Here is a 23,664-nt window from a genome sequence, read left to right on the forward strand (position 1 = left end):
GACTGGATCTTATTTCCAATTGTTTCTGTAGCAGTTCGTTCTGTTTCACATCATCTCATATATTCATCAGTGTCCTTTGGCCCTCATCCCAAAGCCAAAACTTTTAACCTTCTTCATCTTTTTAATAACAATTAATTTTAATTCAAAGAAAATGAGGCCATAAACTGTTGCAAAATACATTTAAAAACCTGAAAAATGGGTCAGTTTATACACCCAATTGTTCTTGGGCATATTGCTAATTTGAGTTACTTTTAGAAGGGTCTCTTGACAACATAAACCCTGTGTGATGTGGCAGCTGTTATGCTAACTAGTATGTTTCCACAAAAGCGTACAATGTGGTTGTGTAATCCCAAATGTAAATTCATTTGTTCAAGTTAAGTCTGCCAAGACACCTCATTTTTTCAGCTTTTTAATTGCTCAATATGTCTGTGATTTTTGTGCTTGAAAGGATAACATGGCTTTTTTTCTAATCCATTTATTTTGCCCTTTCATTGAAGTAGATACCTACCAGCTATAGTCGCACTCTGGTAAGCTTTCTGTGGGATATTGCAGAAGCCAAGGTATACACTTGAGATCTGCCTTTACTAGACTTTCACATCTCAAATTATTTGATTTGGGCATTATTACTAGTTCTCTCCAGTGCCTAACCAACAGACAGCATAAACACAAGGCAATGAGCAGTAAATAAGAAAAACTCTAACCTCACTTTTTTTTCAAATTATTGCCTAATGAAAATAAAGACTAAAAGACTCAATAGGTCTTTTCTTTTTAATACTTTTCTCCTAACAATACTGATAATATTTTCAGTGCCACGGATAACATTAAGTTTTTTGGCTGATTGTTTGTTATCACCAGATTTCTCTTGACATGAAAGCGCGAGACCTTTTAGAAGTGGAGGGCACTGAGTAGTTAGTTTTGGAGATATAACTGCAAGGACTGTGTCAGCATTAGTGTTTGCTAAAAATCGTGCAAGACAATTCTTTTTGTGAAAAATTTGAATGAGAAACATTTGACAAAGGGAGGTATTTTCCTGCATTTTTTTTGCCTATGTACAAAATCTATTATCAGATTAAAAAAAAAAAAAAAAGTTATGTCAAAGCCTGGCCTTTGTATATGTAAAAAAAAAAAAAAAAAAGAACAGTAGGTTTTAAAATTTGTGAGATCATGAACCTGTAGGTCATAAGACCCAGCCTTGTCATCTGTGATCAGAAAAGTCAGTGACACAATGCTTAGAGAGAGTATCACTCAGTGTGAGTCTTTTACCTCTGATGGACCATCAGAGATGTCTGATCTGGTTTCTGTCCCCAGCCTAGAAGAATTAGCTTAAGAAACTGTTACACAGGCTACAGATGTTCTAGGCTTGGTTTGGTCAGAAAAGTTTTTTATCCTGATATGCTTCAGCAGTTTGGACTACATGAAGTTGTTCACCAACCTCTCTTTCTACTTGACCTCTTAGAATGAATGATGGAAATTTGTGCTTTTAGAGTGAGAATTGCAAAGTCTTCCTTGTTGCCGAGCAAGACTGGGATGTGGAATATTGTTCCATAAAACAAAGCATATATGTTAAGAGTGATTCATATTCAGCAGTGGAATTCATATTCAGTAATGGAATAAAATCTTTTTGTATGTTCATCTGAGTTCACACTAAGATGATGTAGTCCACACTAAGATAACTTCCATGGAGTTTCTAATTTGAAGCTACAACTAAGATAATTGCTGTTGAACAGAACATCGGGGAAACTGATTTCCTATTTTATAGAAACATTTGCAAGAATGTTTCAGGTAAGCCTTATAGTTCATCTAGTGTAACTTTCTGCCTGACAGCAGTCCTAGATCCCTCTAAGGAGAGTGAAAGGAATTTGTCCTAGGTGCAATGTCTAAAATATAGAGCTTTTTTTGAAATAATTATGTTAAATTTTGTATCTCTTCCAGATTTTTTTTTAAAAAACCTTCACTCATATAACTATGGATAGTTTTACCATATATACAATGATCCAGTCTCATTTTAACTTTTGCTATAGTTTTGGGCTCGGCAACATCTTGCACGCATAGTTTAGAAAAATATTTCCATGTCTCAGTTTGGAATTTTGCTGCCTTTCAGTATCCCTGAATGTCCCCTTTTTCTTGTTGTATCAGACAGAGACAATAAAAATACTCAGCATAACTGCTGTATCATTCATTCACTACAGACCTTTGTTTTGTTCATTCCCATTTGTTTACTTGGTGAAGTTCCAGTCTTTTCAAATTTTCTTCAGGTTAATTTTCAAGTATACTAAAAATTTAAAATCAAAACGTAAAGAGGAAATTAGTATAGAAAATGAAAACATAGAATATCTCCTTTTTGTATGACATCAATTTGACTAGGAAACAGGTGAATCAAAAGAAATGCCTTACATATTATTTATAATTCAGTGATTGAAAATGTGCTTCTTTTTTAAAAAAAGAAAAAAGGTTTCAAGTGGTTTGATGAGTAGTAAATGCAAAGTACAGAGCTGTATAATTGATTCTATTTCTTCCTAATTGCTTCATATTTGTATGGCTATAGATAGTAGAGGGTTCTGCAGTGAATAGAAAGCTTTAACAGCTGATGAGTTTTACAGATGTCATAAGAAAGTAGAACACACTTTTTCCTTCATTGAATTACTCTTAGCCCCATCATTTTAGTTGCTGTTAATAAAGAGCATAAATAACATAAAAAGTAAAGTATTTATGATTTCCTAATTTAACTCTTATATGTTTTAGCTGTTCTTGGAAAAAACAGTTTTATATTCACTGTTGTCACCGTAATTTATCACAAGGAAGTTTCATGCCTTAACCAGCTCTGATGTGAACTGTGTTCATTAATGTCAATGAAAGGGGAATTCTGGTTTATTCTCTACAGCCCTCTACAGAGGAATAAGCCACCATTTATGTATTATAAACAGCTTAACACCATCTTTCATTTAATCTAAAACTTTTCAGTCACAATGCCAGCTTTTAGCTTTGATTTGAATTTTCTGCAGTACCCAATGGTACAATGGGCAAAATGCCAGGAAACCAAAGACTAGGATGAAATTCCTTTGAGAAAACTTTTGAAGCATTTCAATCAGAACACCATGGTCAAGTCGTTGAGATACAGCTATTCCATTTCACTCAGTTCACGTTGCTGATAGATGTTGATACACTGTGAAAGAAAAGGAAACGTGACCAAACCATTCAGTATATCATTTGCCACCGGTTAACAGAGATGTTAGACATTGGGGTGTCCCACAGAAAAAGACTCTTAAAACACCTATCACATTTCTTTAGTGGGTGATTTCAGTAAGTTTTCATGAAAAGACAGCTAAAATTTACCAAAATAATTTACAGGTATAAATACTGCCTATCATTTACAGCTGAGCAACTGGCAATGCTTGAGATGTTCTCCAGCTTGTTGTTTTGATTCCATTTAAGTGCCAAATGCAGGACAGAGTACCACTGGACAGCATGTCAGGTTTGTACTCTTTTCTATCAAATGGCACTGTGTGGAAGTAAATATGGACAATGCAGAAGACATAACAGTTTGCTATTTTATGTGAGAGCTTTGTTAAATTTCTGGCTAATGAGAGGTGGGCAATGCATACCCAAAATGGAAATCACTTCAGATACGTAGTGGGATTGGTGATGTGGGGGGTCCAAAACCAGCAGTCATTACAATTGTGTGCATAGTGTCATCATCAGCTAAACTCTGGATAGCACCCATACACTCTACAAAAAATCAAGAGTCGTCCTATACCATATTTGCAAATATGTTTTGTACTGATTAAGGCTCTAGAATGCATTTAAGGATAAAACCTATAAACTAGATAACCAAACCCCACTGCACCACTCATCAACTGCCTGTTGAATGTAAACTGAGCTCAAAGATGCACCTTAAGTCAAGATTAAAGTAGACAAGCAAAGATGTGTGCAGCTGTTCTCAGCACTTCTAATCCTCTGCCAGAATCACCTGCAACATAATTTGTGAAAAAGGGGGATAAAACTATATAATAGGTTGTATTAGGCAAATAGTAGAAAGCATACTCAATATTGGCATTTTGTTCATTATGTAGCACAGGTGAGGCAGATAACTGATTAATGCCTATCCTAGATAGTTCTTGATTTGTACAGAAACTGCTTATAAACAATTAATAACGTGTAATTGCATATTTTTAAAAGGCCACTTTTTTCAGTATAGTAATGTTTTATTCTTGAAAAAAGGAACATAAAGCAAAACTTTAAACAAGACACACTGAATTGGACAACTCTGCATGAGCAGCCCTGGATAAATATTACTAACAAAACCAGTGTAGATTATTTTTTTTCTAATTAAACAACACCAGAATAAAAGCCCCACAAAATCCTTTGTTTTATTCACTTTCAAGGAACTCTCATGTGAGAGGAAGGCTTTTAAGCAGTTACTTTAGCTAGTAACCATAGCATAAGTATTCACACAGTTATCTGGAAGAAAAGCCCAGCTACAAGAAACCTTCAGATTTATTTTTCACATTTCATCGGTGCAGCACAGAAGAAAACTTTTGTGGCCTGCACAAAAAGTGGATGAGCGTTAGACACAATTGCATATATGTATACATAGTTACATTAATGTAAACATTTATTACATAATAGCCCTCCCATCTCAATGAATTCTCATTTACACTGAATATGTGCTGCAACTTAGTGGTGTTAATTAGCCACTGACCAGAAGTCTTTACTGGCAATACATATCCTTGTTTGTGTATTTGTATTTCTGTTATTTGACTCCAAGATACAATAGCTTAACCAAAAAAATAATATTTTTATTGTTTATTTATATTTAGCATTCTCTTTGTCCACGATGTAATCTAGGGTGGGTCCAGTTACATATGCACGTCTGGAAATCATTTGTACAAGACCTATAGCTGAGGAGGGATTTAGGGAAATTATGTTAGGTGTTGTTCTTGCCGTCTTGCCGACATTTGATTATTCCAAGATGATCTTTAGGAATGTTGCCACTGTAACTATCAACATCATTGTAAGGTTGTCTAGGAAACCTTTTCTGTCTGGAGATCTGTTGATTAAAGGATTTCTGCATTATTTTTGCTGTTGATTCATGGAGTGGATAATTGGGTTTTGGTTTCTTTAGTGGAAGCTTTTTGCAATTGTTATTGGACAGTACGACGTTAAGAGCCTTGCATTAAAGGCAGTCAAAGTAAGAGGGCACCTCTCCAAATGAGAAACATGTAGTGATGAAAAAGCATGCTCACAAATTTGAAGTTATTCTCTTGTAATCACTGGGTTTTGTTCTTAAATCAGGAAAAAGAAAAAAAAACCAAGCCAAGACCAAGCAAAAAAAAAGAAGAATCTAATTCTCTCTGTATTTTATTAGGGAATTAGGAAGTCAAAGATGACCAGCAAAAAATTATATTCCAGAGTATGTTCCAACTGACATAGAAGATAGTGGTGGTTGTTACATGAGATTTCTGTGCATGTTGATGCAAAGTAGTAGCTTGATTATATAAAGGATAATCAATTCGGATTTATAAAGTCCAAATCATGTAGACTAACCTGATCACCTTCTACAACAAAATAGTATCTTCTGTTGACATGGGGAGAGTAGTGGGTGTTTTTTTGCCTGCAAAGTGTTCGACACCATTTCCCACAGCACTCTCCTGGACAAACCATCAATTTACAGATCCAGTGGGTGGTCTGCAAGAGGAGTAGAAAATCAGCTAACAGGTTGTGCTACAGAGGGTGGTAAGTAATGGTTTTCACTCAGGCCAAAAGCCTGTCACAAGTGGGATGCCCCAGGGATCAATATTGGGCCCCAAGCTGTTCAACATCTTCATAAATGACCTGGATGATGGAATTGAAAAGACCTTCACCAAGGTTGCTGATGATACCACACTGGGTGATGAGGTGAACAGAACAGAAGGGACAGCCATTTTACAGAGATATCTGGCCAGGATGGAAGAGTGAGCAAGCAAGAACAGTATGAAGTTTAACAAAGACAAGTTCTAAGTCCTGCACCTGGGATGGAATTAAAAAAACAACCCCAGTACAGGCTAGGACCTGTGTGACTAGGGAGCAGCCTTGCTGAGAGGGACCTGGGGGGCATGAGTCAGCAGCGTGCTGCTGCAGCAACAAAGGCAAATCAGATCCTGGTCTGCATCCACAGGGGCATTGCTGGGAGTAGAGACATGATTATCCCACTCTACTCACCACTTAACAAGGCACACCTGGAGTACTGTGTCCAGTTCTAGTGCCTGCAATTCAAGAAAGATGTGGACAAGGAAAAGGTCAAAAGGAGTGGCACGAAGATGAACAAAGGGCTGGAAAACTTGCCCTATGAGGAAAGACTGAAGGAGTCAGGTCTTTGCAACCTGGACAAGAGAAGGCATAAAGGGACCTCATCACAGTATTCTGGTACTTAAAGGGCAGTTGCAAAGAGGATGGAGGCTCTCTTCACAAGAAGACACATGGAGAATACAAGGGGCAAGGGATACAAGTTGCACAAAGAGACATTTTATCTCAACATAAGAAAGAAGTTTTTTACAGTGAGAAAAATTTTTCATTGGAATAACCTCCTCAGGGACATGGTAGAGTCCTCATTGCTGGAGGTTTTCAAGACACAACTGGACAGGATACTAGGTAATCTCATCTAGGCTCCTCTTCCCTGGAAAGGTTGAACCAGATGGTCTTTCAAGGTCCCCTCCAAACTGGGCTGGTCTATGCTTCTATGGTTGTATGAGTCACCTCTCCTGCTCCAGTAATGCAAACTCCGGTGGAGCGTCATTGCTGGGAGGAAGGAATTGCTAGCTTGTCTGTGGCTTGAGCTCTGAACAGTACTGATCTGAAGGCACAAAAGAGTTTTCTGAAGAGCTCATCTATATGGAGGACATGGCTTTGGACTCTGTTCTTTCAGTATTTATATTGCAGAAGTGGATGCATGGTACTGACCAGCGTTTTGTTTGACTGAGACAACTCAACATGCCTGATTTCCAGGAAGCAGCAAGTTTATTCAACCAGCTGTGCTGTCTGTCTGGTGAGGGAAGAAGTGGTAACAGAAGGTAATAACTTTTTATTTAGAATGAATGCCATGTTAATGGATTTATATCTTCTCTTCTGAACAACTGCACCTCCCTATTTCCAATAAAACTTATTATAGAAGAAAATAACATTATTGGGGAATGCTGGTCTTTTACAGTCCATCTTCCCATGTCACTAGCTTGGCATTTAAAGGCATGCAATGACACAACTTTATGTAATCAAATTTCACTGATGTTTATGTGAGAAAAATTAACCAAGCTGGCCAAATAATTTCGTGCCTCAATAGTATGAAAACTGACACAAACCACATGGAAAGAATGCACAACCACCTCTCTCATCTTGAATTACAGAATTCCAGTGTTGTTGTAAGACTCATCAGTCAGCGTATTCAGCCTCCAGGAGTTTTTTATTTTTCCAGCATGAATGAATTTCCAAGCTGGGGTCTTTGTTAAGTTTTTAAGAAAAAAAAAAAAAAGTTATAAATTTTATGCCCCACGGCCCTGTAAAAGCTGTATTATCTTTGCCAGTAATGGGCTACAGACCTTGTGCTAACTCCATCTTGTACTATGGAAGAACTTACTCCTGGCCTGTTAGGCTTGTAATCAACTTATAAGAACATGCTGTGTGAACTGGAGCTTGGTAGCAGGTGTCACCTGGTGTTACCATGTGGGATAACAGTGAAGGCCTTACAAATACAGACACAGGTTGAACACAGAGGCCCAGAGCTATAAACATCTCACTGGTTGTAAACCACTGGCCATTAGAGAAGCTCAGCCTTGACAGCTTGGAAAAGACAGCTTTGAGCATGGCAGAGGAGAAGGTAAGACCTTCCATCGCGGTGCAGTATCTAGTTCAGGGCTGGTGGCCAAAGGCTGTGGACAGTCTGCAAATTCTGATATCAAAGAGCAAGATCTCAAATCTGGAAGGGATCATCATGATGGGCATTGCTGTGGCAGAGTAGTTGTGGGGTAGGTGGATGTGCAAGCACAGTCTGCTCTCCCTGCCTGTCCCAGGGACCCCAACCCCTGCTGCTTGCATCAGTGAGCTCTTCCCTGTGCTCCCAAGAGCCCACCAGCTACAAGCCCACTACCTCTTCCCTGCCTTCCTCTTCCTCAGGGTCAGCTCTTCGGGGGCCTTTCCTGCTGACCATGCACCCACCTCCATGGGCAAGTATGACTAGACGGTGCATATGAACTTGTGTGCATGAACATGTGTTTTTCCTCCTCCAGTGTCTGCACTTTTCTCCTCTTCAATGCTCTAACTCCTCAGTGAAGACCTCCTGCACATAAACTCAACTTAGCTAGTCGTTACTTTTGGCAAAAGATTATGTGAGCAGAAAATAAAAGTGACATGGCTTATTTGCAGTTCTTAAGTGAGAAATTCTTTGCTGAAACTTTAGGAACTGATCCTGTCAGCTGTTAAAAGCTTTTACTGATTTTTGGAGATTCCTCTCACCTGTATTATATTTGGTGGATATTGAATCAGGCCCTTTGTTATCAAGGAGTCATTTGGAATAGAAACCATCAGATTCAAAACTTTCCTTAGCAGCTGCTGAGGAGATCATTACTGTAACACAGAAAAAAGAATGTCCTGGTCAGCTAAAACCCAAATCCTTGCTTTCCATACAGAATAAATGTAGTTTGGGACACACTTACTATTGAGGCTTCAGGCACCACATCCAGACCTGGATTTTCCTCTTCTTGGCAGGTAACTTCTGAAACAATTAACGTAATGCTGGAATTTCATTTGCTTATAGGACAGTTAATTTACAAGACCCCCACTGATGGGTAAGCAGTGTAAAAAACCCACCTTGGATTATAGAAAAGTTTGTAGCAGACTCGATAAAAACTGAGGCCCTTTTTACAGTCATCACCACAGATGACTACCTTAGAACAAAGAAATGCAGACCTCCAGTTTCACTCTTAACTATTCCACTTTAGTACATTAGATTATAAGGATTTTATTTCAGCTGTGCTCTGAATGGTATCATTGTCACTGGTATGATATAGTCTCTACTATAATTAATGTGTACTCACAGTGTAGAATTGTCAATAAAATATGCTGTAATTGCTCAAATATCTGTCAGTGATTGTCCATCATGCCTGTATGATAATATGCAGTGATAATATCAAAACATTGGAATATATTGTGAGATCTAGAGCCAGTCTTATAAACAATCATTACAGTCATGTCAATTACATCAGATAAGATACAGATATTAGGGAGCATATTTGGGGGTGGGGGTGAAAATGAAATTATTCCACCTAATGTCATCTGTGAAAAGACAGCAATATCTCTCGTAACAGCTGAAGAATCAGAAGTCCTTGATTGCTGGATGCTGAAATATTCCCCAGTGACAATTCTTTTTTGAATAATAAGAGACAGAAGTGCCACTTCCAATTCTGTGCTGTCAGCCTGTAAGGCCGAAAATCCTGTGGGTCCCATAACACTTCCATTTTGCTGAGAATTTCCCTAACTTGTGAGATAAGACACCCTTCACAAGGTGATGGGATTTTGTCTTTGGCTCTAGAGGGACTGGGATTTCCTCTTTGGTGCATTGCTTTTCCAATCCACATTTTAAGGAGAAAATTAAAACAAACAAATATTAAAACAAGTTACAAAGTTACTATCATGTCATATTTGGGATTTCAGTTCTTCCTGTGTTTTTCAGTATGGAAAGACAATGTGATAATCCCAGATGACACAATATAGTAATGACTTTTAAACTGTGATGTATTGCAGAAGATAATGTAATACAAGTGTTTTGTAAGCAAAACATACACACACACACATTTGTTATACATGCTGTAACACATATGCATACACATATATATAAAAATAACATACCGTGCTGCCTCTATACTGTTAAGAACTAGTGACTTAATTTGATTCCAATTTCTTGCCTTTTGTCACTCAGATGCCTCTAATTCCAGGGATCGTTTTCTCTGAGGGACTTTGTGGGAAGTTGCTTTCCCAGGGATCCCAGCAAATAGGTAACTACACTGTACAGAAAATATATTTCAGCATTTTTGTGGAAGCTGTATAAGTGGAATTGATTTAGGTAAAAATATGCCTGTAAATTGATAAGGGAATGCAGGAAAGCAGAAAATACCCCAAAGCCTTCAGAAGCTTTTTTGACGCTGCCTTTCTGCATGACCAAATACAAAGTGGCAAAATTTTTGCACAAATTTTTCCAAAGCAAAACCAAAAAAGGGCTGTATTTATTAAAGACCCTATAAAAATGATACTGAATTATAAAATGCCTAATAATATAGAATTTATAGTTGTAGTGTGACTTACATTTGCAATAAAACATGGAATCCATCTTCAAAGGACTGAATGCTTGGTTTTACTATAAGAAATCATACAGGTAATAAAAAAAATCATTGTTGAGGGATTTGTTAAAACCAGATCATGGGTCTCAGCTCTAAGTGAATTTATTTTGAACCTTCTGAAGCAGACATTGCAAATTTTTACATTCTAATGAGTGAACTAAAAACATATATTTCAAAGAAAACAGCACTCATAAATTACATTTATGACACATGAGGTTGCTGACTGCTGTGCAGGGAGCACAGAGTAATGGTGCTAATATGCACTCTAGCTTGATTTTCTCAGTTCCCAACATGCTCTAATTCTACACTACAAATCTTTAAATGGCAGTTATATTTTAATTAATATGATTATGTGCTGCCATTAGCAAACCCTCCCCCAGCACATTTCTCCTGCCAAACCCATGAATACCAGTAAACCATTAACATAAAAGGGCTGTTTGCTTATTAAATTCATCTACACAAATAGGCAAGGGTTGCAATTGTTGATTTGCCATTGAAAGAACAGAACATGAGCGAGCTGCACAGTAGCTGGCAGTTGCAATTATGTAGTGTAATTAAGTCTAATTTATAAGCCCCCCTCAAATGAGAAAGTAACAATTTTTGTTAATTAACAAGAGCATTTGTAAAGCTCGTTAACTCCATCATTCACCATCTGCCTGGATAGATGGGAGCATGCAGTTATTATTGTGGGACATGTTGCATATGTGTATTTGTGTAGTAAACTGTTTGGAAAGTCTAATGATTGAAATGGGAGATAGGAATGGATGTTATATTACAGTGAAAAGAAGATCTACACTTTTCATTTATCTTTACAGCAATGCAAGTGCTTTGTCATTATCTTGTGCATACGGTTTCATTATTCTGATACAGCACTCTGTTACATTGCCTCATACCATCATCCCTACAAGCCTGCAGGGTACAAGAGCACTTATCTTTCCTGATGACTGTTGAATCATTTAAAACAAGTTATTAGTGAAACAATTAAAATGATATTGGTTCACAATTGTATTGATAGCTGCCAGGCATAATGAAACATTCTGAATAGCAGTTGGGGGTTCTCAGAATGGATAGAAAATGCTGTTAATCAGAGACAAGAGAAACCTCTAAAGAAAAACTAAATTGCAAGAACACATTAATTGTATTGGAACATTTCATTTAATTGAGAACAAAGGGAAGGTAAAAATCATATTATCAATGTTTTATGAACATGAAGAAATAAGAAAATTACTATGTCATTTGTCACATATCTTCTGTCGGAAATGAAAATTGAAAAGGCTGTATTTAACTTTAACGGGAGCAGGCCAAATACATCATGTTGTTACACATTTTGTTTTTCACTAGGATTGCAAAAACTGAAAGGAATAAGGATTTTTTATCCAGCTAGAAAGTGACTGTGAGTGAGTAAGCAATAAGCCAGTTACAGTCTGCTAGTCAGCCATGTAAGGGAACAGGATATCTGTGTTGTCCTGCCCATTCACGGAAGTCTTGAGAAATCATCACTATAAAATCAGATATGAACAATGTCGAAATGACATAGCACATGCACTTTTTTTTCTTTTTTGTGCTTTCTTAGGAAGAAGATCATGATTCATGTTGTGGGATTATAATGCTTATAAGAGGACATTTAATACATCTGGTTAATAACGGGCATATTTGCCTGATCCAGTGCTCCATTGTAGCTACTAGAAAGGCTCATATCAGATGATTCTCATTTATATAAAACACCTTAATGTAGTTGCAAATGTATGTAATTTAAAGCCTCTTACCTTATGCAATGTTGCAAAGGGTCTCTGCATAAATGGGAATTGGGCCCACTGAATTCATTGAACACTGGATAAATTTACCTTAATCCCACTCTCCACCACCACAGATCTCCTAATACTGGGCAACATGGAGAAAGGTTTGCCATTTATAGCAGGTTACTGGGCAGCTCTGTGATTTTACCCTAGGGTGATCAGAGGGATGACAAATGGTATAGAAGTTGGACATAATTTTTTTTTTGAAACAGTAATTAGTATGAAATCATATGAAAAGCAATGACAACGAAGAAAAGTCTTCCAACTTAAATATCATTAAACTTTTATACTTTCCTTGTTTTTCCCTACTGAGGATTCCTGGTGTGCTGCAGACAGAAGGGAAAGCGGCCGTTTCTCCAGCTTCCAGGCTGAACTCAGAAAAATGACAGAGTAACCAAATTCTGTATGTGGCACTTTTCTTACTTGGGTTTGGAAGATTTTAAATTAGACATAACTAAAATATGGATCAAACTATTTTAAAGCAGAGCTGACATTTCCTTCAGTTCACAAATTAATGCATTATACACATTTATTTTTTTTTTTATGTTATTGCTGAATGGCTGATGTTTACAAATGTATCTGAGCTGGGAATGTTTCATGAACTACTTCACCCAGAAAATATTTTGGACATTTCTTACACAGAACTTTTCTTTTCTTTCCTTCTTTCTTTGCTTCTTTCCTTCTTTCTTTCCTTCTTTCCTTCTCTCTTTCCTTCCTTCCTTCCTTCCTTCTTTCCCTCCTTTCTTTCTTTCCCTCTTTTCGTTCTTTCTTTTTCTCTTTCTTTCTTTCTTTCTTTTTTTTTCTTTCTTTCTTTCATTCTGTGTAATATTGACATTTAACTTGCATAGTACATTTCTTCTCTCAGTGGATTTCCTAACCTTTACAAGTGGGTATCTTTCATCATCTTTGAACTTACTGCATCAGTTCCAAAACTCCCTGGCTTCCTATTTGTGCAGCATCCCTCCTTTCCTCTACTATTTTTAAGCTGCTATGTAAGACACCAAAACAATCAGAAATTGTCAGAAATAGGAGTAAATCGTGTGTTACTAATTTCATGTGGTGTCACCTCTTTTTAAATTCTTATCTAGTCTTCAGCTACTGACCAGGTTCAAAGATGGGACACTGCACCAGTTAGCACTGTAAATTGTTACATTGCCTATTCACGTATTTTTTAACCCCCAAAATGAAAACCACTACACATATACTGAGTTAAAATTTATGGGCCTGGAAATAATGTACATTACTATAAATTAACAAAAGCAGGACCTTATTAACAAATATTTCTATTGGGGAGAGCTTTAAACACAATTTTTTTACCTTAGTGAGGAGAATCAAATTAGACCTATGTAATGATTATTACTTAAAAGCAAGGTGATAAATATAAAATTAATCACAAAGTTATTTTGACAATATTTGTGAAAATGAAATGTTTGTTCTCTTGGACTTTCAAAAGGAGAAAGAAGAAAGCCAGACTTGTATTAAGAGAGCCTTGAGGCCAAACCCTGGCTACCAGAACAGAAGAAGTAACATTTGTAGGGTGCATTGGTACAGTAACCATGACAGGTAGGTGAGGTTAGCTTTGTGAATGCTAGAAGAAAGGCATGCAAATTTTTGTAAGCAATTCTTCAAAGGATCAGCCTGTAAAGAGTGCTGAGCACCTGCAGTTTTTAATGGCTTTAACTCGAGTTTTTAGTATTGAGCACTTGCAGAATTCATTCCTGTAGTAGAGGGGTTGGGGAGCAGAGGGGGGAAGAATTGCACTGTGTATGTGGTCTCCTGATGTTTTATTTTAAAGCAAAAAGGAAAGCTGGAGTTTTGCCTGAACAGAAAGAAAAAAAGAATATAGGCCAGATTTATTGGCTGCCTAGCCGATTTTACATTCAATTTTATTTTTACATTCAATTTTCCGCCATGTGCATATATAGATCAGCTGGGCAAGCACTTCCAGTGTAAAAAAAACCCTTGTTTGTGTATAAAAATGTTGATTCACATGCAAATAGGCACATTCATACATGAATACATATGTTTGCCTGGATAAAATATTCCAGACATTCATGACGAAGAAGTAAAAAGCTCAGCAATAACAGTACAGATGATCACAGCAAAGTGAAGAAAAAAAAAACTAATCAAAATTCTGTCTTGGACAAAGCAAAAGTATTAATAAAAATATGGTTCCATTAAATTTCTAGCGTCTGCTTTTGCTTATTTACTTGTAATGCAAGGAAGGTTGTTCTCATAAAAACAGATTTTAAATATGAAGATTGCATACTTGTGTGACAAAGAGGTTGTGCGGATGGAGAAAACTTCCTAAGTGAGCTGCAGTGATGAAGAGCCACACTTGCACTAATCTTGAGCTGAATATAAATAAAAATATTTATAGAAAAAAGGGTGCATATTCCAGCAAAAGTCAATCCCTGCTTTACAGCCAACAGTTTATTAATTTTAAGATGATAACTAGGCATTCCAGCCCATGGTCTTGTGGTAAAGAAGGTTTCTGTGGCACTAGTTCATCACTTAGTGCTACAGCATTGGTACGGAGACCAGAAGGAAAAGAAACCACATTAATTTTTCATCTGTTTTTAGCTCAGAAGGCTACCTCAGCTTTTGCTAGTCATACTTTTTTACTCCGGAACATAAGTCCTTTTGTCTTTTCTGGTCTTTGGAGATATTGATAAAACAAAAATTCTGTATTGATACTGTCTGGCATAATTACATGTACAAGTTTCTCATTTAAGATGACACAGAACTAGTCCTCCATCAGCAAAGGCTTTCTGAATCAGAATATAACTGCTACAGTGGGAACATTTTTCCATACAAGACCAGCATGGCCTTTTAGCTTAAAAAGCAGTTCTCTTTCTGTGGTAGTTATTCCTCTTACTGAATCAAGCATGTCACTTCCTGGGTTTCTTGCTCTTAGATTAGACAGCTGCTTACTGTGAGGGCTGCTCCTCTCCCCAGATATTCAGCTCATTCTTGGTATGCTTACCCTATCCTCCTTAAAACATTCTTCATAATGGGTGACCAACAGGTACAAGTTATTCCCAGAGATGTCTCACTAATATTCAGGGCTACAAGTGCATCCTTGCCCTTAGACCTCTCGATAACATTTCCGTTTTTCATGGCTTTGTCACACTGGCAGCTTAACTCGTGGTTAGCTGCGGTTGTGTGGTCAAGTGAGCATGCATTGTTCCCTATGCTCCCAGGTCACTTCAGCTGATTTGTCTTTGTTCCTTCATTAGTTCCCCAGTATTACTAAATATTATCCTATTTCCCAGAATTGTAGCTTTCAAAGACAGACAGGTATTTTCATATATCCCAATCCTTCTTCGCTGTTGATACTTCCCAAGGCTAGCATCAGCTGATACTATTAGTATGCTGCTATTTGTTTGTGAAAAAAGCTGTTAATTAAGATATCATGCAGTGTGGATCCTCAAGACGGATCCTTGAGGAGCCCCAAATAAATTTCCCTTAAATACTGTCAACATCCCTTCTTGTTAACTAACCTCAGCCAATTTCTTTCCCTTCTTATTTTTAATATAATTCTGGAGGAAATTATTATTATATTTGCCTCACTTCTTTTGTCTAGTTATGTATACATCTGTTACATTGATCTATTAATCTTATTTTAGTAAACTCAGAAAAACTATCCAGCAATCCATTTATTTCAATTTTATTTTTTAAAAATTTGAAATTTTACATCTCAATTGTTTAAAATCTCCTCTCTTTTTTTCTCTTTTTTTTCTTTGTTTCTCCCCTCCTGTCCTGGACAGAGTCATATCAGGTCATATTAAAGAGTTTGTAGTTGTCTGGATGTCCTCCCCTGCCCCTGCCCCTGGCCCTTCCCCTTTCCTTTCTTCTTTTTTTTTTTTTTTTCCTAATAATCCTCAGTTTGTTAAATGGCCGAGTTTTGTGTAGAGCAGGAACTTTAGAATTCTATAGTTATGATTACTTCTTTCCATAATTTATGTTGATTTCATCCCTTAATTTTAATTCTGCCTTTATTACAGAGAAAATTACTTCTCTATCTTTTGCATTGTCCATATGTCTTTTGCAGTTATGTCAACATCAACACACTACTGAAAATTAGATGAATTATTATTTTTCCCCTTTGATTTTACTGTGAACTTTTGCAAATACTTTCTCTTTAATGTCCCCCATGGATATCACACTTTCTTTTTTTCTTCTTCAAATTCACATTGGGCAAGAACAATTTGTTCTTTGTTTTAACATTCTTTATCTGCATGAATTGAGCTTGGCTCTTAGCAACTGTTTCCTGCCTCTAGATAAAAACATAAAGACTTTTTAGCATTCCCTGTAGCCTTTCTGTTTCTCTGTATATTTTTTCCTGGTGTGGTTATTCCTTTAAATGTATCAGGAGCTCTGTCCTAGAAGTTTTTTTCCCTTGCTTTGGATACAGAGCCTGATATCTTAGGTTTGAAGATTTTCCAGACTTCCTCAGTACTTATGTCAGTGCTCCTAGGTGTATCTGATCTCCCTACCTGCTTCTCTTAACCTGTTAAAGCTTGCTCTGTGGCATAGAGACTCTTAGCAGCCTACTATTTTTTTTTCATCTTCTTCTTCCAGTTCTTCTACTGAAATGAAACTAGATCTGTCCTTGACCACTCACCATCATGATAAAATTGTGAACTAGCTATCTCACTACCTTCAAATGCACAGTTTTCACTCTGCACCTTTCTATGCAATGTAACTGAACATTAGCTGGGTGCAGTTTCCAATCCCACTGGTTTATAAAAAAAAAAAAAAAAATTCTCCTGAGTCCTATTCTTTTAAAAGCTGGAGGTTGAGTCATCAGGTCAGAGAAACCCTGGGTACAAATGTTTCCTGTTGTACTGGGATAGAGTAAACTTTTTCCATAGCATCCTGTACAGTGCTGTGTTTTGGACTTGTGACCAAATCAATGTCAATAACCATCAGTGTTTTGGCTGTTGCTGACCAGTGCTTGCACAGCATAAGGGACTTCTCTGTTTCTCACTCTGTCCCACATTGAGTAGGCAGGGGATGGGCAAGAGGTTGGAAGGGGACACAGCTGAGACAGCTGAACTGAGGTGGCTGAAGGGATAACCCCTACAATATGCTGTCATGCTCAGCAATATAGAAATTTTGCCTTTGCTTACAGGCTGCCTGGGCATCAGTCTACTGGGGAAAGGTGGTGAGTGTTTGATTTTGCACCACTTGTGGTGTTTTTTTTCCTTTTCCATTTTCTCTTCGATTACTAAACTGTTTTTATCTTGACTCAGAAGTTTTCTCACTTTTCCTGCCCCTATTCCTTCCCCTGTCCCACCAGGGGTGGTGAGTGAGTGGCTGTGTGGACACTTAGCTGCTGGCCAGGGTCAACGCATTACAGCTGTTTACTTAGGAGAGGTGGGAGCCTAGCATTTACAAGAAATTTTCTATGTCTCTCATGAGTTCAGAAATATGTCAGTACAGTGAACATACTGCTACAAGTTTCAAGAGTTTTATTCTAAACAGATATAATAAAAACACCACTGATGGGATTATACTGTGCTTGTCCTTTACCACAGTATTCTATTACCATAGCACCTACTTGGAATATTTCTGGGACAGATATATAAAATGAAACTGCCTCTATATCCTTACACTGTAACAGAATAGCTTGAGGGGGTTTTAAATATATCAGATGTTGAAGTTTGACTGGGAGGAAGAACCCTCCTGTGTTCCAAAACCTCTGTGGATGTCTTATATTACCCCCCGTTAGAACAGTGTACCACAATAATTTGGTACAACTGGAAAGAATTCTTGTACTTAAGCACTTCTTGGCAGTTCTAAGAAGGTGCAGCTAAGCTGAATTACCTCCCAGGCCCAAGCAGCACAAGGTGCTCCCTAAATTGCCCCTGGGCTAGTCTAACATTTCTACTGAAGTGGCTAGGTTGCTGGTAACCTGAATTCTAGCATGCTGTGGCTGGCCTTTGTCCAGCTGGAGGAAGCCAGCATGTAACAACCACTGGGAACAGCTTTTGCTTACATGGGACATACTCCCAGCCACTGCTTTAACTCCAGTGACCTATTCTCCCACACTGAAAACTAGCAAAGAACTTGGAAAGTCAGGAAAAAAAAAAAGTTTCTGAATTTTGGTTGGCAAGCCTGGGAGCTCAGTAGCTACTGAGAGTATAAGGACCTCAGGGCAGGAGACCAGTTGTGACTGTTAAAGCACACCGAGCTTTTCTGCAAATCTCATACTATCACAGGTGTTCTCTGCAGAGTAATTTGTCCTGATGATACCTACACCCACTCAGAAAGTTTCTTTTGTTTCTCTGTCTGACGTAGAAGTGCCGCACAATGAGTATTTAGTGGTGCTTCTGCTTCAATTAGAAGTTCTGGTCTCAGAACTTAACAAAGCCGTTCCTAGAGTCCTCGCTGAGTTCCATCTTTTCTCTTGCAGCTCCCATCGACTGTCAGGTAAGTTCAGCAGATGAGAGAAGCATGCCTGTTTTCAGCAGAGAGAGCGTTTCTTCAAAGCACTTCTTTCTGCATGTTGATCTATTACATGTATGCCCAGCTAACCCTGTTTTAAAAGAACATTCTTAACCTTTGACTGGGATTTTGAGGACAACAGCAGCCTCTGCTGTTTTGACAGATTGTCATTGTTCAAGTGGCTTTTTGGAACTTGTGTTTGGTATGTTAACCATAAATGTGTTTGCTTTCATTTGTTTAATTCATACTGTGCTTAAGTCAGCCTAGCTAGTACATTATGCATCCCTTTGTACACTACAGGGCATTGCATTAGCATGATGGTTAGTAGCTCAGCCAAGAATTATCAAATAATAATTTAAAGTTGCAACATCTGGGTTTGGGAACAGTGTGCTCACTACCCAGCTACTGGTGTAACTCACACATATCAGAAAATAACCAAAAGAATAACATGTTTTCATTCTCTAGGACTGCTGAACTGCAGTAGGCTTTCCCCCTTCCAGCAAGTATTAACCATACGAGGTTTTCACACACAACCACCCTGTTTATGTTATAATTTCTGCTCACATTGGGCAGAAATAGAATTCCCAAAACACAATATAGCAATAAATACTGGTTCAAAAATGTAAAAAATGACTGACCAGGCATACAATATGCTTCTTGCCTCTGTATAAATCCTAAGTGGATGTGGATGATTTGATTTACTTTCCATATCAAAAGCAATATCTTTCCTAAGGCAAGATTAGAATAGTTTTTAATGATAACAGACTGTGTAGTGATGACTTTTTTATATAAATTTAATGATTTTTACTGTAGGCCCTCCTGATTGAAAACCTATATGAAATCAAATGGATGTTAGCTAAATAGTACCCTCCCTATCCCAACTATAGATGAGTGTGATTTTGAAAAGATACTGTCTTAATTGAACTGATTACATCTGCTGAATGTAGTGGTGACAAGTTTAAGAGAGAATAACATTTAAGGATTATTGCCTTAAATTAACAAACCACAACTTTGTAGGCTCAATTGCAGTTTATCTTGTTAAAGATAGTCAAAGTTAATATTCAGATATCCTTCTTACATTTTCCAGGGTCTCTTGGCCTTATTAATTCAAATCTTACTTTCAATGTATTCATGTAGCCAAGATAATTATTAGAAGGAGAGATCAAAGCAAGCATATTATAGTCCTATTCCATTTTCTGCTGATGTGAGTGATCTGCCTCTTCTTTGATGTTGTATGCTTCTACAGTGAAAGTACAGAGGATAAAAATACTACACCATGTAATCTGGCATTTATCCCATGAGAGCAGAATTCCAAATTGTGACACATGTCAAGAAGTTAAAAAAAATAACTTAAAAGAGCCCTATGCTTTATACAGTGACATACTCTGCATTTAAACACCATCAAACATCATTTTCCATTACAAATTTAGTCCCCTATATAAAATTCAAAGAATTTCTGTAACTTTAGTCAAAGAAAGTGACAGCAATACTTATAAAATAGCTACTATATTTACTAGCAGTTACACTAAGACTGCAACTTAGCTTTATTCAAACCAATTTTTTTTTTCTTTTTTATCCTTAAAAAAGCGGAGGGAAGACAAAATTAATGTCTTTGTGCAAGTGCAGATGCATATGCTGTACAATTTAGTTTCACCTCCAGCAGTGTGTTTATTCAAACCGGGTTTTGTCATGCTTTGGAAAACAGCTGTGATTCCAGGTGCTGAACGTAGTAATGACACAGGCTCATATATTCTTCCTCAGTGAGGAGGCAGGATTTGTCCTTTATTATTGTATATTTAAGAGGTAATTGCCCCACACTTCTTGTCAGAATTCTGTCATATTGACACATATATTGGAAGCTGAACTCATCATACTTCTGCCTTTGTAGCATAACACTTGATTATTTCAGATTGTAAAGAGCAGAAAGAATGTCAGTTACAACAGTATAACATTTGCCCTTCTTGGGTTTACTGGAAAATGTCAGAAGTTTTTGGACAGTTTGAGAATTTTTTCTTCGCTTTTGAAATAAGTTAGAATTTTGTTATTACCTCCAGTAACTATATAGACTTAAGACAGTAATGCCTATTTCATTATGTCTAAAGGATGAAGCAGGCCAATTAAGAGCTTCCCATCTTCCTTTTTCTTGTAATTAATTCCATATAGATTCCCTTTGCATTTTGAAGAATGTCTTTAATTTTCACTATTTGCCCACATTTTCTCACATCTGCGTTCTATGGGGAGCAGTAAAAACCCTGTCAAAATATGGGAAGAAAGTAAAAACTGTTCAAAAAGGACAACTGGAATCAGGAACATACAGAAATATCACCAAATTCCCTAGTTCCTATTTAACTTTTGCAGTTATGAGATGTTTATGTTCTTTAGATAAACTACAGAAAATAGTATATGGAAACTCAACCCCAGATTACTTCTCTTACAGTTCTTGCTGAGAACGTCCTAATCCCTTCATTTTCTCATTCAGGAAAGGTCTGCTTCATTTCTGTTGCTTTCTAGCAATGCTTTTTATAGTCTTGCATGTTACTTTTTACAATGTAGAGCTTTTGCTGATGAGGGCCAAAATCCCAGCACTGTAAAGCTGACCTATATCGGCAGATCAGAATTTCCCTAAACAAGACATTCAAAAACAAATGTTACTAGATTTATGGTCTGGGATCCTCTTAAACTTGAAGTCACACCTAGGTAGACATGAGTGCAAGAGCTATTCCCTTTCATCTGTGTCTGCCTTGAAGATTGCCCCAGATTCTATCAGACTGTCATCTGGCACAGGGATACATGCTCCTGCCACATCCAGGCTTGATTCCTGCAAATCATAGGATTTAGGAATGAAGCTTGCTGAAGAGAAAAAAAAAAAAAAAGCTCAAGGTGGCTTAGAGTGCATCTGCTTGTCTTGTTCAGCAATAGGGGTCATATTGCACTGAATTCAGAATCCAGATGTGCTTCTGAAGAATTTGTTTTGATTTGCTGTTAGAATGATTGTCAGGTGGAAAGCAGGCTTTCTCCAAAATCAAAACTCTCCTTGCAATGACTTCAGTTCTCCAGCTAATTCCAGTTTACTCTCAGAAATTCAATTCCAGATCCTCCATGCGTTAGTAAGGTGCCAGTCTGGCTACTCCAGCTGTGGCTCATAGGTTCTGTGTTCCTTAAAAGTCTGATGTGTAGAAAGCTGCTGAGACACAGGTGGTTGTTCCATGCAGTACTCAGTAATTTGCTTGGACGGAAGAGGACAGAGTGCTCTAGACTTCACAAGTGTATTCAGAAGCATTTAGAAATATTTTAGAAAAGCTAACAGTTAAAGCTTCTTGGAAATACATTCCAGAATTTTCCCTCCTTGAGAAATACAACTCTAAGTTATAATCTGATTCATAGATTATTTTTTTCCCCTGAAAATTTAGAGGTTCTGTGGAAGAGACTCCAATTTCTCACTGGTTCTGTCTATGATTTTGCAAACTTCTTGTGTATTCAGACATGACTGTCCCAGGAATTTGCAGAGTGAAGGTTCCCAGGGCACAAGAGCAAGGGGCACAGGCAACACTTGTGTTTAGCTGCTGTGAAAGGCTCAGCAGGGCTCTTTGCTCCTTCCCTGTCTTAAGTGTGGAGAAACCAGCCAAGCAAAAGTCAGAAGTTCTTGGCTGTAATTCCCAGACTATTTTCAAAAGGGTGATGTTATACTGTATTTTCCCTTTCATCTACAAAGAATGTCTTGCATTCATGTGTGCGGCTGTTCCAGCGATCCACCTTGTACAAAATCATGCACTGCTGCATGAGGAGAGGTCCTCCCTAAAAAGCAAGCAGAGTCAAAGAGTAGAAGTGATGAAAATGCTTTTATTTGTCCCTTTTCAAATTTCCCCTTGGACAGAGAGGTGAATCTGTGTTATCATTGTGGTAAGAAGCAGCTTTTTCTTTTTATTGACTTGGAGCCAAAGCACAACAGTGCTCTCACAATGTGACACTCCAGCAGCAAGTGAAAGATACTTGTAAATGATGGAGACCTACGTTTGAGTAGCTTGTTTTCCTAATGAGAAGAACTGGATTAATGAGAAATTAACATGTTCGATAGTTATTTGGGAAACACTTTGTCTGAAGATACCTGAAAGGAATGAAGATTATGTGATGAAAGTAATGGACTGAGTGGCATTTAAAGAATTAGTTGCCTAGTTATGTTGTTCAGTTAAGAAGAAACACCTCCAAAATCCTTTTATATTGGGGAGTATCTGTACAGATTATAACCTCACCTTGAGCAACCCCTGCCTTCTGGCAAGCACTCAAATTCCATTGTCCTCTTAAGGAACATAGCTCATGAGTCAGTGGTGTTATATACATGCCTCTGAGTGGCTGAAATGAGGCCACAGTACTCATGTGTAAGGGTGTTGCACTTCCAGGGTATGAGTGGGTAAGCAGTACTAATTATTACATCTAAAATTCTGAACTGCCTAGATATTTAGAAGACCCTTGATGTTCTTCCCGTTTCTGTTACTGAGGGTTGTGGCCAGGTGGCAGGAGGTGGGGTGTGCACATGAGTAAACTTTGCTATGAAAGTACGTATTCCTTACTTTTCCTGAGTAAATGCCACAGATACCTACATAAATGGTGCATAAAGCTTTCATGAATCAGGCCTCAGGCTAGACATTTAAGTGGTCCCTACTGTATTCACATACAAACAGTTGCACAGTATATTAAGAATTGCAATAATAGAAAAATAGCTATAAAATATTAGCAACATTTTACTTTTATTTTTATAGCTCCTTGTCTTGCTTGATTTAATTTTTTGGAAATAACAAGAAATTCAGCAAAATATTACAAGCATGGATAGACTGTAGGGCTACAGAGCCAAAACTGGGAAGCATTTTAGACTTTTCATATTCATTGATTATACTGGAAGAAAACTTAAGACAGAAAATGTCTGGGTCTGGGTTATACCAAATACAGTTCATATACAGTCCTCCTAGTCATCAATTAATTCAACTTACTTCCTCATCAATTTTTTTCCCCCTTAGTCCTGATGGTTTTATGACCTAGACCCAGGCGATACCCTTAGG

Source organism: Falco peregrinus, chromosome 3 (genome assembly GCF_023634155.1).
Source record: "Falco peregrinus isolate bFalPer1 chromosome 3, bFalPer1.pri, whole genome shotgun sequence".
In the NCBI taxonomy this organism is placed as follows: Eukaryota; Metazoa; Chordata; class Aves; order Falconiformes; family Falconidae; genus Falco; species Falco peregrinus.